General features: G+C 45.7%; 1 protein-coding gene across 1 annotated transcript in view; it reads right to left on the minus strand.

Moving 5' to 3' along the window:
* Positions 1-19,627, minus strand: part of nav2a (neuron navigator 2a) — an 806,339-nt gene that overhangs the window by 610,934 nt on the left and 175,778 nt on the right. The window lies entirely within an intron of this gene.

A 19,627-nucleotide genomic window follows, 5' to 3' on the forward strand; every position in this document is an offset into this window, starting at 1 on the left:
AGTGTGTGGACTGGATGGTAGACTTGCTCTAGAGAGAATTTCAGTGTCTGGTACTTTGTCTTGCTATCTGATGCGTAATATTCTGCGAAGACAAGTCATGTGGAAATGATTGAGCTGTCTTGCATGTCTTTGATTCACAGTCCAAATTTCACAGACATACAGGAGGGTAGTGAGTACCACGGTGCTGTAGCCCTTCAGTTTTGTTGCTAGGCTGATTCCTTGACATTCCCTTCAGTCTACCAAAAGCAGAACTTGCCTTTGCTATTCTGCAGTTAACTTCTGTATCAATAGTCGCTGCTTGGGAGTGGGTGCTGCCAAGATAAGTGAACTGGTCCACTGCCTGTAGTTTCTGCCCTTTGATCCTCCACAGGCCGACAAGGCCTGTGGAAGACCATGTCAAAGTTCGGCTGCCACCCCCAAATTCATTCAGATGGTACGTCAATTCTATGTTGGCATGATGGCCAGAGTACTGGATGGCAGAGAATCCTCTGAGGCATTCCCAGTCACCAATAGCGTCAAACAAGGCTGTGTGCTCGCATCCACACTGTTCAGCATGATGTTTACTGCCGTGCTGAATGATGCCTTCCAGAACAGTGTTGCTGGAATCAGCCTCAAGTACAGAGTGGATGGGAAGCTCTTCAACCTGAGGAGACTTCAAGCTAATACCAAAGTGAAGGAGACTGTTCTGAGAGATTTCCTCTTTGCTGATGACTGCACCCTGTATACTGGCTCACAGCCAGAGATGCAAGTCAGTGCGGACAAATTTTCCATGGCTTGTAACAACTTTGGACTCACCATCAACATTAAAAAGACCGAAGTCATGCACCAGCCTGCTCCTCAAGCACCATACACAGAACCCATAATCACAATGGTGAAGGTAAAGCATTAGAGACAGACAATAAAGGAAGATGTAACCAATGTCCAATGAAGCTCAAGCTTACCACTTTTATCCCTTAACAATCTGCAAACATCCAACAGCATCAGTCTACGTTATTTTGATACTTTGTTAAGTCCATACCGACATCTCCTTCTTTTCAATTTTTTTACGCACTGCAGCAAAGTGCAACAAAACCTTCACAGGGAAGAGATATTTCAATGCAGTTGTTTGCAAAAAGCTGACAGAAGCCACACCTTCAGACAGTGCCAGCTGGCACTGGCTGAGATCCACAAGAAGTTTCTGCTGTAGAAATATTCATATTCAAAAACACACAAAAAAAGGGACTTCCTCTACACTTCAAATTTAAAAGCAGTTGAACTGCCGAGCTGAACGAAGCTCCAGTCTGTGTCCATCTTCTCTGTGCTATGTTAGCCAATCTCATAGAATCCCTACCATGCAGACGAGGTCATTCGGTCCATCTAGTCTATTCCAACCACAATCCCACCCAGGCCCTATTCCCGTAACCACACACATTTATCCTGCTAATCCCCTGATACTTAGGGGGCATTTAGCATGACCAATAAGCCTAACCCACACGTCTTTGGACTGTGGGAGGAAACCCATGCATGAGAAAGTGCAAACTCCACACAAACAGTGACCCAAGGCCGGAACTGAACCTGGGTCCCTGGTGCTGTGAGGCAGCAAGGCTAACCCAGTGACAGTAATGAGGGTCCAACTGATCTCAGTTGGGGCTAAGGCAGAAAAGCAAGCAGAATACCTGCTCAATACTGTCTATCTGTAAGTGTTATCTGCTGTCAACTATATACGTATTAGCTTGAGAACAGGGTTAAACTCCATCTTAACAGCCTGACTGACAAGTAGTAGTTTGGCACTCGCTGCTCATCATGTGTAACGCTGGTCAAATAGCAACAACTCAGACAAGAGTACGTCAGTTCCTGCTGAGGAGGAGGATGGGAAATGAGGTAATAGCTCCACCTTTTTGATAAGGGAAGAGTAACATTGAGTGAAGTGTTGCCAATCATAGATTCAGATATTCCACCCACAATCAACAAACCTTTTTACTGTCAGTAAAGTTTGAGCAAATTTGGGCTAATGTGTGAGAAACTGGATGAATGCAAGAAAGAAAGAAATAGGAACAGGAGTGAATCATAGAATCCTCACAGTGCAGAAGGAGGCAATTCGGCCCATTGAGCTTGCATCAACAACAATCCCACCCAGCCCCCACCCCAACAATTCCAAGCATTTACCCTGTTAATCCCCCTAACCGACAAACTTTGGAACACCAAGGGGCAATTTAGCACGGCCAATCAACCTAACCCGCACATCTTTGGACTGTGGAAGGAAACCGGAGCACCCGGAGAAAACTGATGGTGACACGGGGAGAATGTGCAAAGTCACCCGAGGCCAGAATTGAACCTGGGTCTCTGGCACTGTGAGGCAGCTGTGCTAACCACTGTGCCACCATGCTGCTTATGGCTTCTTATGGCTTCATGGGCCTTTTCTGCCACTCAGTATGATTATGGCTGATCTCCTCAACTCCACTTTCCCTTCTACTTCTCATAACCAATCAGAACAGATACGATCTTATAAAATGGTACAGCAGGCTCGATTGGCCAAATGGCTTACTCCTGTTCCCATTTCTTATGATCCCTTGAATCTGTGAAAGCCCAAAAATCTGTCTATCTCAACATTGAACATACTCAACCCTGAAGTATCCAGAGCCCTCTGGGGTTGAAAGTCCCTTCAGAATCCTGCATGTTTGAATAAACTCTCTTCTCATTTTTCTAAATTCCAGTGAACTGTTTACTTAGCATCTCATCATAGGACTACCCTCTCATCCAATAAACTCATCTACTGAGCCTTCACTATACCACCTTCAAAATGAATACATCATCCCTTAGATAATGGAAGCTAAAGCTGTGCACAATACCCCAGATACAGTCTCACCAGACCTATACAATTGTAGCAAGACTTCCTTATTTTTGTACTCCAATTTCATTGGAAGTCAATGCCGTTTGTCTTTCTAATTGTTTGCTGTATCCATATGCTACCTTTGTGTTCCTTGTACAGGTGCATCTCCACTTAAAAGCGTCACACCTACCACCAAAGTTAATAGCATCATACATTATCATAGAATCCCTACTGTGCAGAAGAAGGCTATTCAGCCCATTGATTCTACACTGACCACAATCCTACCAGGGCCCTATCCCCAAAACCCCACATATTTGTTCTGCTAATCCCCCTGACACTAGGGGCAATTCAACATGGTCAATCAACCTAACCCACACAACTTTGGACTGTGGGAGGAAACCGGAGCACCCAGGGGAAACCCACGCAGACAATGGGGAAAATGTGCATACTCCACACAGACAGTCACCCAAGGTCGGAATCGACCCCGAATCCCTGGCGCGGTGAGGCACCAGCGCTAACCACTGTGCCATCACGCTGCCATTATAGTCCACCTGCTAACTGAACTGAGAGAAGTTGGCTAGATAGCCATACCCCATCTAATAAAGTATTACTAAACCGTTAGCTTATTGTTAAAATCAGGAAAGCAACACAATTGTACAGCATGGAACTATCCGTCCTCATGGTGATGGGGATCGAAAGGGGAGTGAGGAACTTTTCAAATGAGGGAAAACAGCAAGGTTTATGTTCAGAACCAAAATTCACTGTCCTGTGACGTGCATGCACACACACACACATACAGAGATCTGGTTACATTTGTCCTGAGGAACACTGACTTCAGCAAGAGCACAATGTGCTCTGTACAATGTACACGGTATGTCAATGGCACACCACAGGTTTCAGTTCAAATCGAACGCTGGTGATGGCCCTGCAGAGAAATATGACCTTTGCCTGACCCTGTGGACCATATCTGTGAAATCAGCACACTCATTTTTTTAAGCAGGGTGAAGCTCGCCCGGTCTGCTAATCCTCTTGAATAATCTAATCCAATCAATCTGAGTTCCAAAGGATTGGACTCGTCTCTCTGCTCATCTCACTTTGATTGTATTTTCTGACCTGTGATACTTTGGGTCTTCAGGTTTATGGATTTAAGCGGCGTAACTGGGTTGTACAGTCTGAGTATTTTTGCACGCAGGCCATGCGGGAGATGTCAGCAGTTACAAAGTAAGAAGATTTTAACCTGGTTGGTTGTTTCCTTTGAGCACAAAATAAAGATCCGTAGCATTCTCTATTTTCTGAAATAAGTGAGTCATAAATTGCTGGACACAGGGACTGGTGTCAAGTAGCGCAGGTGCTGTGTCTGCAGTTCATGAAAAAAACCCTTCAAATTTAACTTGTTCATTATCAACTATACTCCGAAGGAAACAATATTCTGTTGCTATAGCAACAAGTCTTTATTTGCTAGATTTGGCCATTATTAAAAAGGATTAGACAGCTTTTTCATGCAACCCCATCCAATACAAATTATTACTTGCCCAGACAGATACGATTTTTATCAGAACAAATATCTTCCTTTCCGAGGTTTAGAATATTAATACTGGGTAATCTTGGCTGGAAACCAAACCAAATGTCACGCTGTCTAAACCCATCACACAAAGAGCTCTGACATTTTTTGTGTACGGACAAGAGAATGTACCGCGGCGGCGATGCACAACTGACGACTTTGCTAGGTGTCGCGAATAAACCGTGGCCAAGCGCATTATTTACAGTCAGTGGAAGGAAATACTGACGTTACAATTTCGACCAGCGTTTTTTATAGTGATGTGAGGCGTACAAAGAAGCCATCTCTGAAGGAACCAGCTCAATATCAACAGTAGGAAAGGTCTGGGAACAGGTCACCTGTAGCCTCTCTTACCACCTCCCCCTCCGTAGCCATGAGAAGGATATATTTTGTACAAAAGCCAAAGTGTAGGAGAAAATTACAGAGCATTTAAAACTAGGGCTAGGAAAAAAAATCTAATTGTCATGCAAAGTGTAACCAGGCTCCAGGTCCCAATATCTGTTTATTTAAATTGTCACAGTTAGGAAATCATTTTTGGAAACATGCCAGTAACCCACCTAATGCTGAAAAATGCAGCTTCAGAGAATATTTTTTTCTCTCCCACAAGCAGAGATGTCTATTCCATTCTTTTATATATATTTTTTAAACAATAAGACAGCACAACGCAATTGAATATTAATTTCAGTGCACTGTAGGCATCAGCCAAGGAGGTTTTCTCATTGTTATTTTCAAAGTCCTCTCAAATGTTCTCACATTTACAACAATGAGGCTTCTTACGTAAGTGCCCTAACAGCTCAAGTGTGAGTAACACCAAGGCCACCGTATGAACCCAGGTCACCAAGTCTCAGCAGCGAATGCTGGAGTTCTGTTATGCTGTCTGCACAATTTAAGAATCGACTTGTGTTGACCCTCAGATGAAGGAACATGGCATCATTATATCATTCACAACACCATGCTAAAGGCTAACTCCCAGTAGACAAGAGGGTAATCAAACCTTCTTTGCCACTCCAAATTAGGAGGATTTAATTTTTTTTTGAAAAGGCATGTTTTCAGTATACTCACCAGACTACTTCATGTTTCGCGTCCTCCAACATGGCAAGTTTTTGAGGTGTCATCTACTGTAAAGCTTCAAATAAAGCATTCAATTTTACGCAGTAGACTTTGAACCCTCAAAGGTAATAAAAGCCCCATCTGATAACAGCAGAGCACATGGTTAACAGTTACCAATAGTGGAGCACTCAGTGTTTTTCACTTTTGTTTCTTGTAATGGAAGTTCACAACATGTGCAAAGAAGTGTAATAAGCTATATTCTCATATAGCTTGCATCCTACCAAAATTTCCTTCCAGTTTTCCCAATTTCAACTGTAGGAATTGCCTCAGGCTGAGGGAAAGCTTCACAAGTACAATGTTCGTTTCATTGCTCACCTAAGTTGCCATTCTTAGGTGTGCAGAATGTCAGCAGGGAAAACATTAGTTTCAGAGAACACCAGCGGCAGGCTGCAGACAAACACCAGCGGCAGGCTGCAGACAAACACCAGCGGCAGGCTGTAGACAAACACCAGCGGCAGGCTGCAGACAAACACCAGCGGCAGGCTGCAGACAAACACCAGCGGCAGGCTGCAGACAAACACCAGCGGCAGGCTGCAGACAAACACCAGCGGCAGGCTGCAGACAAACACCAGCGGCAGGCTGTGAACAAACACCAGTGGCAGGCTGCAGACAAACACCAGCGGCAGGCTGCAGACAAACACCAGCAGCAGGCTGCAGACAAACACCAGCGGCAGGCGGCAGACAAACACCAGCGGCAGGCTGCAGACAAACACCAGCGGCAGGCTGTGAACAAACACCAGCGGCAGGCTGCAGACAAACACCAGCGGCAGGCTGTGAACAAACACCAGTGGCAGGCTGCAGACAAACACCAGCGGCAGGCTGCAGACAAACACCAGCAGCAGGCTGCAGACAAACACCAGCGGCAGGCGGCAGACAAACACCAGCGGCAGGCTGCAGACAAACACCAGCGGCAGGCTGTGAACAAACACCAGCGGCAGGCTGTGAACAAACACCAGCGGCAGGCTGTGAACAAACACCAGCGGCAGGCTGCTAATAAACACCAGCGGCAGGCTGCGAATAAACACCAGCGGCAGGTTGCAAACAAACACCAGTGGCAGGCTGCTAATAAACACCAGCGGCAGGCTGCTAATAAACACCAGTGGCAGGCTGCAAACAAACACCAGCGGCAGGCTGCAAACAAACACCAGCGGCAGGCTGCTAACAAACACCAGCGGTACAGTGCTAACAAACACCAGCGGCAGGCTGCTAATAAACACCAGCAGCAGGCTGCAGACAAAACCAGCGGCAGGCTGCTAACAAACACCAGCGGCAGGCTGCTAACAAACACCAGCGGCAGGCTGCAAAGAAAGCAGCCCCATTGACACAGGATTTTACCATCCACCCCCACCACACACCGCCAAAAAACCTCTGTAGTTCCTACTGTAACACATTCCACAACTTCCAAACTGATGATAGACAGAGAGCAAAGATGGATCAAGGAGGATGAGGAGGGAAAGTTTATCTTTATCGCAGCCACATAGGATGACATTTGAGACTTTAATCAGAACTGTTTCAGTTTTGTAGCAGAGGCAGAAACCTGACAGGAGAGGTTCAAATGTGGAATTCTGAGAAAGATGGATTTGGGATGCACCAACACAGTCAAGGACTTTGGCAATGAAAGGGAGTTTGGATGGGACGGTAGTTTGCCAGGACAAGTGTAGTTTTTATGAGCTGAGGGGTGCCAAGGCACTTTTGTATAAAAGACAAACAACACCTGCTGAATTTACAGTATTGGCTATCATAGAACCACAGAAACTTTACAGTGCAGATTGAGGCCATTTGGCCCATCAAGTCTGTACCAACTTTCCAAGAGAATATCATAACCAGGCTCTTCCCCCCCGCCTCCCCCCCACCCTATTCCTATGACCCTGCACATTTGCCATGGCAATTCCACACAACCTACACATCTTTGAACACTAAGGGACAATTTAGCATGGCCAATCCACCTAACATGCACACCTTTGGACTGTTGGAAGACTCCACGCAGACATGGGGAGAACGTGCAAACTCCAGACAGACGGTCATTCAAGACCAGAATCAAACCCGAGTCCCTGGTATTGGTGGGGCATCAGTGCTAATCACTGTACCACCATGCCACCCATTAATACGCACAGCCTGTTTCCATGTCACAATTTCTAGGTAATTCTGTGTTTGGAGGAGTGTTCCTTGTGTGCAGAAACTGCAGGCCAGGTGCACCTTAGACACCCACCTCCCGAGATGAACCCATCCTCATTAATGAAGCTTGTAAAGTTTATTTATTAAACACAAGTAAGGCTTACATTAACACTGCAATGAAGTTACTGTGAAATTCCCCTAGTTGCCACACTCTGGTGCCTGTTCAGCTCAATGCATCTAACCAGCACATCTTTCAATTCCTTTTATGGAGTATTCACCCCCCTCTCATAGAATAGAGAAATTACAAAAAACTGTTCAGCACAGTCAGTATGTGTTGGTGTTATACACCATATTGGCAATAATCCTAAGGCTATGCACCAAGCATGTTTCTATATATCCCTTTACCTCATGTTTCTCCAACCACCAATCTAACCAGTTTTTAAAATGCTTCAATCGCTGACTTTGAAAGTGCATTCCAAAATTTCATAACCCTCAGGTTGAAAGTTTCTCCTGCTGCCGACGCTAAATCTCTTAAGTTAATCGGTCTCATCTTTATGGAAGGAAACTCACTCGAACTGGAATGCAGACGTGTGGAAATTGTACTTGTTATTATTTGCGCTTCAGACACCTCATTAAAATGTATCAGCAGCCATGCATCGACACAGCCCAATTGCTGCATTCACCACTGGACCACTCCAGTTCACTTGCCTCCTGCCACCCGGTTTTGTACAAAGTGGAATATTCTCCTCCTCACAAGGCCAGGAAATGAAATGGCAAGCAATCATGTAGCGCTGAGTGCAAACTGCATGTGTTCCCAGATGTTCTAACTCAGACACTTTAAGAATAGATAAGGAAGGAATGGCAGATCGCAAGTGCTCAAGTCAGGAGTATAAGCAGGGTTTAGGCAGCTGCTTCCTATTAGGATATGACAAGAGTTGTACAATTTCAGATTCTTCTTCAGCGCATAATTGATTTATAAAGTGCGAACAGCATTTAAGGTCACAAGAGTTCGGATGCTCGATGACTTGTAATAGAGCTACTTTTAAGTAGGTTGCTACCAGCATCCTGCTGCAAGACCGAAAGGATGCTAAATTATCCAGTTCTCGCTGCTTCCTGATTGTCAAGGGTCCATTTGAAATTGAGCTCTATATGGATTCAACACGAATTGTGGTCAACTCACAGTTACAGTAGTTAGTTACAATACTGTCAATAGCATTCTACTCACAGCATTACAAAACATGAGAAATGGGAGCAGGGATTGATTGCGTGGCCCCTCAAACCTGCTCTTCCATTTAATACGACCATGGCTGAACTTCTACAAGTGCACTTTCCTCCCCCATCCCCATTTTGTAATCATGCCCTTCAGGCCAAACAATGATTTCCACAGAACCTCGACAGTGCAAAAGGAAGTCGTTCCGTCCATTGAGTCTGCACCGACACACGGAAAGAGCATCTTACCCAGGCCCGTACCCCTACTCTGTCCCCCGCAACCCCTCGCATTAACCGTGGCTAATCCACCCAACCTGCACATCTTGGGGCACAAAGGGGCAATTTTAGCATGGCCAATCTGCCTAACCTGCACATCTTTGGACTTGTGGGAAGAAACCGGAGCACCTGGAGGAAACCCATGCAGACACGGGAGAACATGCAAACTTCACACAGTCACCAAAGGCTGGAGCTGTGAGGCAGCTGTGCTAACCACTATGCTGCCGTTGGTTCTTAATTCCTATTTCAGCAATACCATTATTTACCCACCACATGCAACTCAATTTCAATTAGGAGAACTCCAAAACGCCTTTGTTGAAAAAGATCTACATTTACTGTGTGCCTTTCATGACCTCCAGTCATCCCAAAATGGTTTACAGCCAATTAAATACTTTTGATTTGTAGTTAATGCTAAAATGTAGGTAACACGGCAGCCAATTTGTACACAGCAAGCTTCCACAAACAGAATACAATCAGATAATCTGTTTTTAATTATGTTGGTTGAGGGATAGAGATTGGCCAGAACACAGAAGATAAATCCACTGTTCTTCTTTGAAATAGTGCAATGGGATCTTTTACATCCACATGAAGGGCAGATGGAGGTCTCAGCTGAACACCTTATCCAAAAGATAGACCTCAAACAAAGAGCAGTACAGCACAGGAACAGGCCATTCAGCCCACCAAGCCTTTGCTGATACATGATGCCTTTCTAAACTAAAACCCTCTTGTCCCTCTACATGTCCCTCTATTCCCTGTCTATTCATGTATCTGTCAAGATGCTTCTTAAGCGTTGCTATTGTACCTGCTTCTATCGCCTTCTCTGCCAGCGCATGCCTCTGCATAAAAATCTGGCCTCTCACATCTCCTTTAAACTTTCTCTCTTTAACCTTTAACCCACGTCCCCTAGTAATTGACATCTCTACCCTGGGAAAAAGATTCCGACTATCCATGAATCTCATAATTTTGTAAACTTCTATCACGTCGCCCCTCAGAGCTGCACTGAACTGGACTGTCAGCCTTGTTTTTGTGTGTTTAAGTCCTCTTTGAACACACAACATGGATAATTATTACCATGTTGTTTTGAAAACTAAATGTGAAGGAAAAAGCCCTGGAAACTTTGTAAGCCAGCAATCTCCGGCAATCAAGACAAATTATCAGTGACACCTAAACTTTCAAAAACACTGGACACCCAAAGGAAACACAGCAATCAATCCAAAAATATCCATTAAAAGAAATTACTAAATAACATAGCAAGTAACAGGATAAGGCAGGATAATAACAGGAGGCAAAGTTATGATGACTTCACGGATATATCAGGCCACTGATCTCGTTTGTAAACTTATGGGGCCCTATCGGGCACAAAAACGTGGCGAAGTCAGGTGTAAGGCCAGTAACGCGATCTGCGCACGCATCCACGCAGATGGCCACTTTACCAAAACCCAGGAATGGCCGCAATCCAACTCACACCCGAAACGGGCGCAACGGTGATTTAAATTCATTTGCATGTATTTCAATTGAATTAATGAACTGCCCGCCCAACCTTATCAACATTTCTCCCTTTACCACCACGTTCGCCAATCCGGAATCGCGCAGAAATGAACCTGCTGAATAAAAGTCTGAATCGGGCGCTCCAGCTGCTGAAGAGGCGAGTTCAGAACTTCCAACGGCTCTGTGACTCAGGAGGCAGATCGTTCTCTGGGTTGGGGCGGGGGGAGGGAGGGGAGTGAGGCCACACCATTGTCTGGGAGGGGAGAGGAGTGAGGCCAGATCGTTCTCTGAGGGGGTGGGGGAGGAGGGAGGAAGGTAAGATGTATCTCTGCTGTGAGGGGGATGGGGGGGGGGGGGTGCAGATGGATCTCTGGTGGGGGGTGGGAGGGAGCAGGGAGGTCCGCCGCCACTCTGCGGGTGATCGGAGAGGGGGAAGAGGGCAGGGGGTTGTGATCAGCCTGGGTAGCGTGCGGTGATAAGGGGAATTGTAATGTCTGTGGGGGCATCGCTCCTGCTTTTCGCTCCCAGACCGCTTTCTACAGCCCAGAAGCAATCTGACACGGGTGTGCTTTTTCAAATATTTTTCTAACTGCACGTGCACAGTTCAGAACTCTGATCATTTCAGGTATATAAGCCCCATCTATAGTGTGAATGGGACCAGCGATTTTTTTTTCAGCCTAAGTGTGTTTGGAGGTGCCTGAAAGCAGATTCCCAAGTTGGATCTTAATTACGCCCATTCAGACCCATGGTATAAATTTATTTGATTTCATTTGATTTATTATTGTCACATACGTTAGTATACAGTGAAAAGTATGGTTTCATATGCGCTATACAGACAAAGCATACCGTTCATAGGGAAGGAAAGGAAAGTGCAAAATGTAGCGTTACAGTCATAGCTAGGGTGAAGAGAAAGATCAACTTAATGTGAGATAGGTCCATTCAAAAGTCTGATGATAGCAGGGTAGACGCTAAACTAAAGAGCTTGGCCAAAATTTTACCATACCCGCCCTGATGGCTCGCAAAACGGAATTCTCTGTCGGCCTCGAGCAGGATTTTATGAGCCTCGCTTGAGTGGGGTTGTAAAATACCAGCCCTTTTGTCTCTATTCACTCCATATCCTTCTTGTCCCTGCCTATTCACGTAACTGTCAAGACAGTTCTTAAGTGTTGCTTTTACTTCTGCTTCTACCACCTTTTCTGTCAGCACATTCCAGGCACTTACAACACTCTGTGTAAAATACTGGCATCTCACATCTCCTTTAAACTTTCTCTCTTTAACATTAAAGCTAAGTCCCCTAGTAATTGACATTTCTAGACAACAGGAAGCAAAACAGTTCAAACAAATCGGTCTTTTTCTGATTGGCAGGCAGTGACTAGTGGGATACCGCAAGGATCCATGTTCGGACCCCAACTGTTCACATTGCATATTAATGATTTGGAAGCGGGAAATAAATGCATTACCTCCAAATCTGCAGGTGATACAAAGTTGGATGGGAGGGTGAGCTGTGATGAGGATGCAGAGATGCTTCAGTTTGTTTTGGACAGAATGAGTGGGCGTGTGCATCATAATGCAGATAAATGTGAGGTTATCCACTTCAGTAGTAAAAACAGAAACAGTAAGAAGTCTCACAAAACCAGGTTAAAGTCCAACAGGTTTATTTGATAGCATGAGCTTTTGGAGTGCTGCTGCTTCATCAGGCGACTGATGAAGAAGTAGTGCTCCGAAAGCTCATGCCATCAAATGAACCTGTTGGACTTTAACCTGGGGTTGTTAGACTTCTTACTGTGCCCACCTCAGTCCAACACCAACATCTCCATATCATAACAATGGGAAGACAGATTATTATTTTAATAGGTATAAATGGAGAAAGATGGATGATCGATGAGACCTTGGTGACCTCGTGCATCAGTCACTGAAAGCAAACACGTACAACAGGAAGTAAACATGGCACAGTAGTTAGCACTGCTGCCTCACAGCTCCAGGGACCTGGGTTCAATTCCAGCCTCGGGTCACTGTCTGTGTGGAGTTTGCACGTTCTTCCCGTGTCAGCATGGGTTTCCTCTGGGTGTTATGGTTTCTTCCCACACTCCAAAGATGTGCAAGTTAGGTGGATTGGCTATGCTAAATTGCCCCTTAATGTCCCAGGATGTGTAGGTTAAACTGATTAGCAGGGTAAATATGTGGGCTGACGAGGATAGGGCCTGGGTATGATTGTTGCCAGTGCTGACTCAATGGGCCGAATGGCCTCCTTCTGCGTTGTAGTGTTTCTAAATGATATGTTGGCCTTCATAGCAACAGGATGAGAGTATAGGAATAAAGTCTTTTTATAGCAATTATAAAGGATGTTAGTGAGGCACACCTGGCGTATTGTGTGCAGTTCTGGTGGCCTTATCAGAGAAACAATGATCTTGCTACAGAGTGCAGCCAAGGTTTATCAGGCTGACTGCAGGGATGGCTGGTCCATCGTATGAGGAGAGATTATATCAGTTAGGGTTATATTCATTGAAGTTTACAAGAGTGAGAGGGGATCTCACAGATACTGAAAGAATTCTAACAAGATTAGACAGGGTAGATTTGGAAAGAATGTCCCCAGTGGTGGGGGAGTCCAGAATCAGGAAGTCATTGTTTGAGAATAATGGGTAAATCTTTTAGGACTGAGGTGAGGAGAAAATTCTTCTGTGAATCTGTGGAATTCACTACCACAGAAAGAAATTGAGGCCAAAAGTTTGTGCAATTTCAAGAAGGAATTTGATTCATATATAGCCTGTTAGGGCTAAAGGGATCAAGGGATGGGGGGGGGGGGGGGGGGGGAGCGGGGTGGGGGGGGGGGGGATGGTTTGGTGGTGGTGAAGATGGGATGGGATTAATTTTCATGATCAGCCATGATCATAATGTCATAATGAATAGCAGAGCAGGTTTGAAGGGCCTACTCCTGCTTCTATGTCTCAGCCTTGTATTTCTTGAATTGCGGAGCAGTCTTGAAGAGCCAAGCGGTCTACTCCTGTTCCTCATTCATATGCTCGCATACTCAATTTGACTACATCAGGACAAGTGTGATTAACACTATAAAGATGCCCGCTCTTTCCCCGATACCAGCACTTTCCTGATGGTTACATTTCTCCATAGTGTCAAATGGAGTGACAAATCACTACTGGTACTACAAATAATACTCTTGTTCACTGAGCTGCAAAGAGAACAGACAGAACATTTTGTGTGCACTCTTCATAACCTATGCATATAAAAATGAGATTATTTATCCAGACTTCAATGTCACTTCTTCACACAGTGCAGCATGAAAGGGGGCTTTCACAGGCTCTCCCAAATAGCACAGCCAGGTCACACTAATCACTTTAAGAACCATGGAAAAGATCTTTTAACTTCAACGTCACCAAAAGTTCAAAAAAACCTCTTTATCAAAATTAATGTACTTAGGGACTTTGTTTAAAAAGTCGGAATGTAATGGCCCTGCTGCGGAACCACACTGTAGTGTCTCTGTATCTATAATGTGTACCTTACTTGGGTAAAATGGATTAAATTTGGTACAAGTGAAGAGGCGTCTTCACTATTGTACAACAATTCTGAACAAGAGGCTATTCGACCTATCATGAATGTACCAGCTCTTTGAAAGACCTATCCAAGGAGTCCCATTTCCGGGCCCCATTGCTCATCAATTTTTTTCCCCCTTCCACTATTTATCCAATTCTCCTGAAAAGAATGATTGAATCTGCTCTCTCTGGCAATGCATTCCAAATGATAACGACTTGCTGGGTAAGAGAAAAGCTCACTTCACCTCTGATTAACAATCCTCCAGTGACTGATGAAAGTTTCTCCCTATTTAGACAAACAAATTCCTCAATGATTTTGAATTGCTCTGTCCTTTCAATCTTTTCAGCTCGAAGGAGAACAACCCCAATATCTCTCCATGCGACCAAAGTTCCGCACCTCAGCTGCACCCTCTCCAAGGCCTCGACACTTTTCCCGAGATCTGGCCAAACAGGCTACTCAAGGGCAATTAGGGATGTGTAATAAATGCTGGCCTAGCCAGCAATGCCCACATCCCATGAATGAATCAGAGAATCATAGAATCCCTAGAACACAGGAGGCCATTCAGCCCATTGAGTGCACCAACCACAATCCCACCCATGCCCTATTGCTGTAACCCCACATATTTACCCTGCTAATCCCCAAACACTAGGGTCAATTAAGCAAGGTCAATCAACACTAGGATCACCTTAGCATGGCCAATCAACACTAGGACCAACTTAGCATGGCCAATCAACACTAGGGTCAATTTAGCATGGCCGATCAACCTAACCAGCATGTCTTTCGGACTGTAGGAGGGAACCGGAGCACCTGGAGGAAATCCACACAGACATGGGGAGAATGTGCAAACTCCACATAGACAGTGGCCTGAGGCCGGAACTGAACATGGAGCCCTGGCGCTGTGAGGTAGCAGTGCTAACCACTGAATTTTAAAAATTGGATGCTGTACTCCTGCAGGAGCCTAACTATTGATTTATGATATTTGGCAGAACTTGTCTGCATTGGCACTTGTCCATTAAACAACACAATTATTGCAATGCAAGTACAACCAAACTGGATGTGGCCTTCAGCTCTCTCTCTGTCTCTGATTCATTGATCCATCCATACATTACAGTTTGATGAATAGCATAAACACATTGAACAAGTTTAAGATGCTTTTCTTAAATCTCTTAGTACTGAAGTGTCTTCTCAAGAACCAATCTACAGTCAGGCATCAGGGAGCAAAGATCTTTATTCAGTCTACTCACTCCACAGTCCAAACGTTGACTTACTCACACAGGACGGTTCCCAACCAGCTCATCCCACACCCCAGGTCACATGACACATTTTCTTAAAGGGCAATGCCCCAACAGCTTTATTCATGCAGTTTTCTGTTTTGAATTCAAGGCAGAGTTCACTTTCGGCAATCTCTTTCAAGGAAGCCAATGTGAGCAAACTGTTGGATGTAAGTTTACACCCAGGCTGAACCTGCGTAAATGCCAGAAATTTGCTTTGTACGTTCTTTCAGATAGAACGAGACAACACTGATGAACGGAGGACAAGCCTGGGAAAAGAGAACAAAGGCCCAAGGAAATCAAGACTCCCTGGAGGATCGAGTATGTTGCGCCCAAAATTCGATGAGTGCAAGCGCACAGGATATTGCATGCCCTGATCTTATCTCGGCTTCAGAAAGTCCAAGATCATACTTACAAGAGTATTATCATTTTCACCTGCAGGCAACTTGCCCAGCTGAAAACAGGGCCAATATAGCCGTTTAATGCTTGGATCATTCTGGCATGCAAAGAAAACCACCACCTTCCTTTCTCCCCTATCAAATGTTAATTTTTGTCTTACTGTGTGAGTCTGAAGTTCCAAATGATGACTTCTTACATTACAAACACTGTAAAACATTGTTGAACGCCCCAAACATTTCATAATGCAATTGTGACCTGAATGTTGTCACTCAAAACATCAGAATCCACACATATATGAATACATGGAAGCCCTCGGGAATCGAGCATGTTAGATCAAAAAAAGCATAACTGGAATATAAAATTATAAAACAAATCAATTGATGGCTACAGGCTAGAAAATCAGCACCAAAAAATTACAATTTTTATAACTTCACTACGAGATACAATTAAATAGATAAAACACGGTCACATATTTGCATACTTTTGTGACCAAGTGTTCAGTCAATGAGTTTTTACTTCATATATTCTTTATCTGCTGATATTGTAATTATGGACGGGATTCTCCAGCTGTTTACATCAGTGGGATTCTCTGGTCCCACCGAAAGCGCACACAAGCATCCACCCCCCTATCCCCCCAATCACCCCCACTCCCCCCCCAACACCACCACCACCACCACCACCTGCCCCCCACCCCCCCCCCCCCCCCACCCCCGCCAACCCCCCATGCTTTCCGGCAGCATGGGGTGGCTTCATTGGGAATTCCCACTGACAGCAGTGGGACCAGAGAATCCCAATGCCAGCCCACCAGCGAACAGCGCCGCTGCCTCCCCCCACCGAGAAACACACTGCAGGGAGGCTGGAGACTCCTGCCTCATATTCACTTCAGATACAATGAGTGGAATTTAATGTCCTTCAATGTGTCCAGTTGGATGGCAGCGTGCATTTAATCTGGTGGGATGGTGAACCCCCTTCCCCACCGCCACACTCCACCAACCCCCTGCTCCTCGTTCCCCCACCTTCCTGCCTCTGTCCCAGTTATGTCCATAGTGGCAAGGCTCACGGAAGGCCTTTCCACTCTGCTGGCATTGAAATCATTAAGCAGGCAATAAATGCCCAGTGAATGGCCTCATCCCACCGCTGTAATGCACGAAGCAGCACATCGAGCACTCGGCAAGTACATAAGAACATAAGAACATAAGAAATAGGAGCAGGAGCAGGCCATCTGGCCCTTCGAGCCTGCCCCGCCATTCAATAAGATCATGGCTGATCTGTCGTGGCTCAGTTCCACTTTCCCGCCCTCTCCCCATAACCCTTAATCCCCTCTCTTATCAAAAACCCATCAACCCGCTTCTTAAAAATATTTAGCGAGGCAGCCTCCACCACTTCAACGGGCAGAGAATTCCAGAGATTCACCACCCTTTGAGTGAAGAAGTTCCTCCTCAACTCCGTTCTAAACCGCCCCCCCTTTATCTTGAGGCTGTGCCCCCTAGTCCTACTGTCTTTTTTGAGCGGGAAGAGTCTCTCCACCTCTATCCTATCCATCCCATTCATCATCTTATACGTCTCAATGAGATCTCCCCTCATTCTTCTAAACTCTAACGAGTACAAGCCTAGTTTATTCAGCCTCTCCTCATAGCTCAACCCCCTCAACTCCGGTATCAGCCTAGTAAACCTCCTCTGCACTCCCTCCAAGGCCAAAATATCCTTGCGTAAGTGCGGCGCCCAAAACTGCACACAGTACTCCAGCTGCGGCCTCACCAATGCCCTATACAGCTGCAGCAAGACCTCCCTACTTTTATATTCAATCCCCCTCGCTATGAAGGCCAGCATCCCATTCGCCTTCCTGACCACCTGCTGCACCTGCAGGCTGGGTTTTTGCGACTCATGCACAAGGACCCCGAGGTCCCTCTGCACCGTCGCCTGCTGCAGTTTTTCGCCACGTAAGTAATAGTCCTTCCTACCATTATTCCTACCAAAGTGGACCACCTCACACTTGCCAACATTAAATTCCATTTGCCATTTCCTGGCCCACTCGCCCAGCCTATCTAGATCCTTCTGCAGAGTCTCCACACCCTCCGCACAATTTGCCGTTCCCCCAATCTTGGTGTCATCAGCAAATTTCGACACCCTACACTCGGTTCCCTCCTCCAGATCATCTATATAAATGGTAAATAGCTGAGGCCCCAGCACCGACCCCTGGGGCACCCCACTAGTCACCAACCGCCAATCCGAATAGCACCCGTTAACCCCCACTCTCTGCCTCCTATTTGACAACCAATCCTCTATCCACGCTAACACCCTACCCCCAACTCCATGTCCTCTGACCTTCTGCAGTAACCTCTTGTGAGGTACCTTATCAAACGCCTTCTGAAAATCCAGAAAGACCACATCCACCGGCTCTCCTCTATCCACCGTCCTAGACACATCCTCATAGAACTCCAGTAAATTTGTCAGACACGACTTCCCTTTAATGAAAGTGGGAAGACCTAAAGTCTCATGTTGTCAGGGTTCCTTCCAGCTCCCTGGGGGCTGTGGGTGTGTGTGGGGTGGAATGGGAGGAGGGGAGGTGGGGTTGTTGGGAACAGCTAGTTCTATGTTCAAAAGAACTCAGTGCCTGATTGAGTGAACCAGCATTGGGAAGAGTGGACCCACTGAGAACTGCAACCCAACTCCCCTCCACTTTCCTTTGCTGCTGACCCATCTCCCCACCCTTTCCCCTCTATCACCCATCTGTGCCAGGTTCCCGCGATGATCCAGGGTCTCTGGTGGGTATAGCAGTGGCAGCCACCACCTCCTTCTTGGCGACAAGGCAATGCTGATCAAGGAAGAGCTGCAGACCACCGACAGGCTGGCTCTTAATGGGACGAGCTTCCCCCGAAGGAGGCAATGTGGGGCTCTCACTGTCTCTTCAGCTGGTGGGCGAGACCCCTCTTGTCTCCACTAAATGCTGCCTAGAATGCACCTATATGTTCTTAAACAGCCGTCACACCTTTAAAAACAACTAATCTCCCACTGCACAGCATCTACCAGCCGTCTGACACATGACAGCTGACACATATATCCACCAACTCTCAGCGTGAGGATATTTATCACAAAGTAGGAGCAATTCGTCATGACACAGGAATAAAAATTGATATCCTTTTTCCAACAGTGAGTCTGTGCATAAATTGCCAGCCAGCTCAGTGGAAAGACGGTGCAGACAGAATGGTAGCTAGGGGAGGGGGGTGGGAATCTTGAATAAAGGCTTTTTCCTTAAATAAAACCTTTGAAAGGTTACCTATGAAGCTCAGGGACTAGAGTATTGCGCCGGAAATGGGATGAATAGTTTAAAGCACGGATTACGCACACACACACACGGCTCTTCTCCGAGTGGATCATGTACCCAAGATTGGCTAAAAGGGGATGTTCACGTCCACAGAGGCATCTGTACGAACAACTGTATATTACCAAGCAGCTGTTTCCTATTTATCTGAAACATGAGGACCTTCCTGCTCTGCCCTGATTGTTTGAAGCCAATAGCTAGCTCTTAGCAGGTTTTATCCAGTGGTTTTACACTCTCCCCCAGAGCTCCCAGTTTCAAGCTTTTAAAACAAAATAATTAAATCAGAACCATATTTGCGTGGTTTGTTAACCACTTTGGGCATTCAAGATTTTATTGACTGTAACGTGGTATTTGCCACAGAAATTCATTAATTGCATGATATGGCATGAATGGAGATCTGAAGAGAACAAAATTTTTCATAATTATGTACATATAAAAACTTGGAGGAAGTGCATTCTTTTGTAGATGTGCTTGGGCAAACAACAGGATGCCTGGAACTATGCTCGTTTGTGTGGCTCCCCCCG

This window comes from Carcharhinus amblyrhynchos, chromosome 6 (genome assembly GCF_965287045.1).
Source record: "Carcharhinus amblyrhynchos chromosome 6, sCarAmb.v2.hapA, whole genome shotgun sequence".
NCBI lineage: Eukaryota > Metazoa > Chordata > Chondrichthyes > Carcharhiniformes > Carcharhinidae > Carcharhinus > Carcharhinus amblyrhynchos.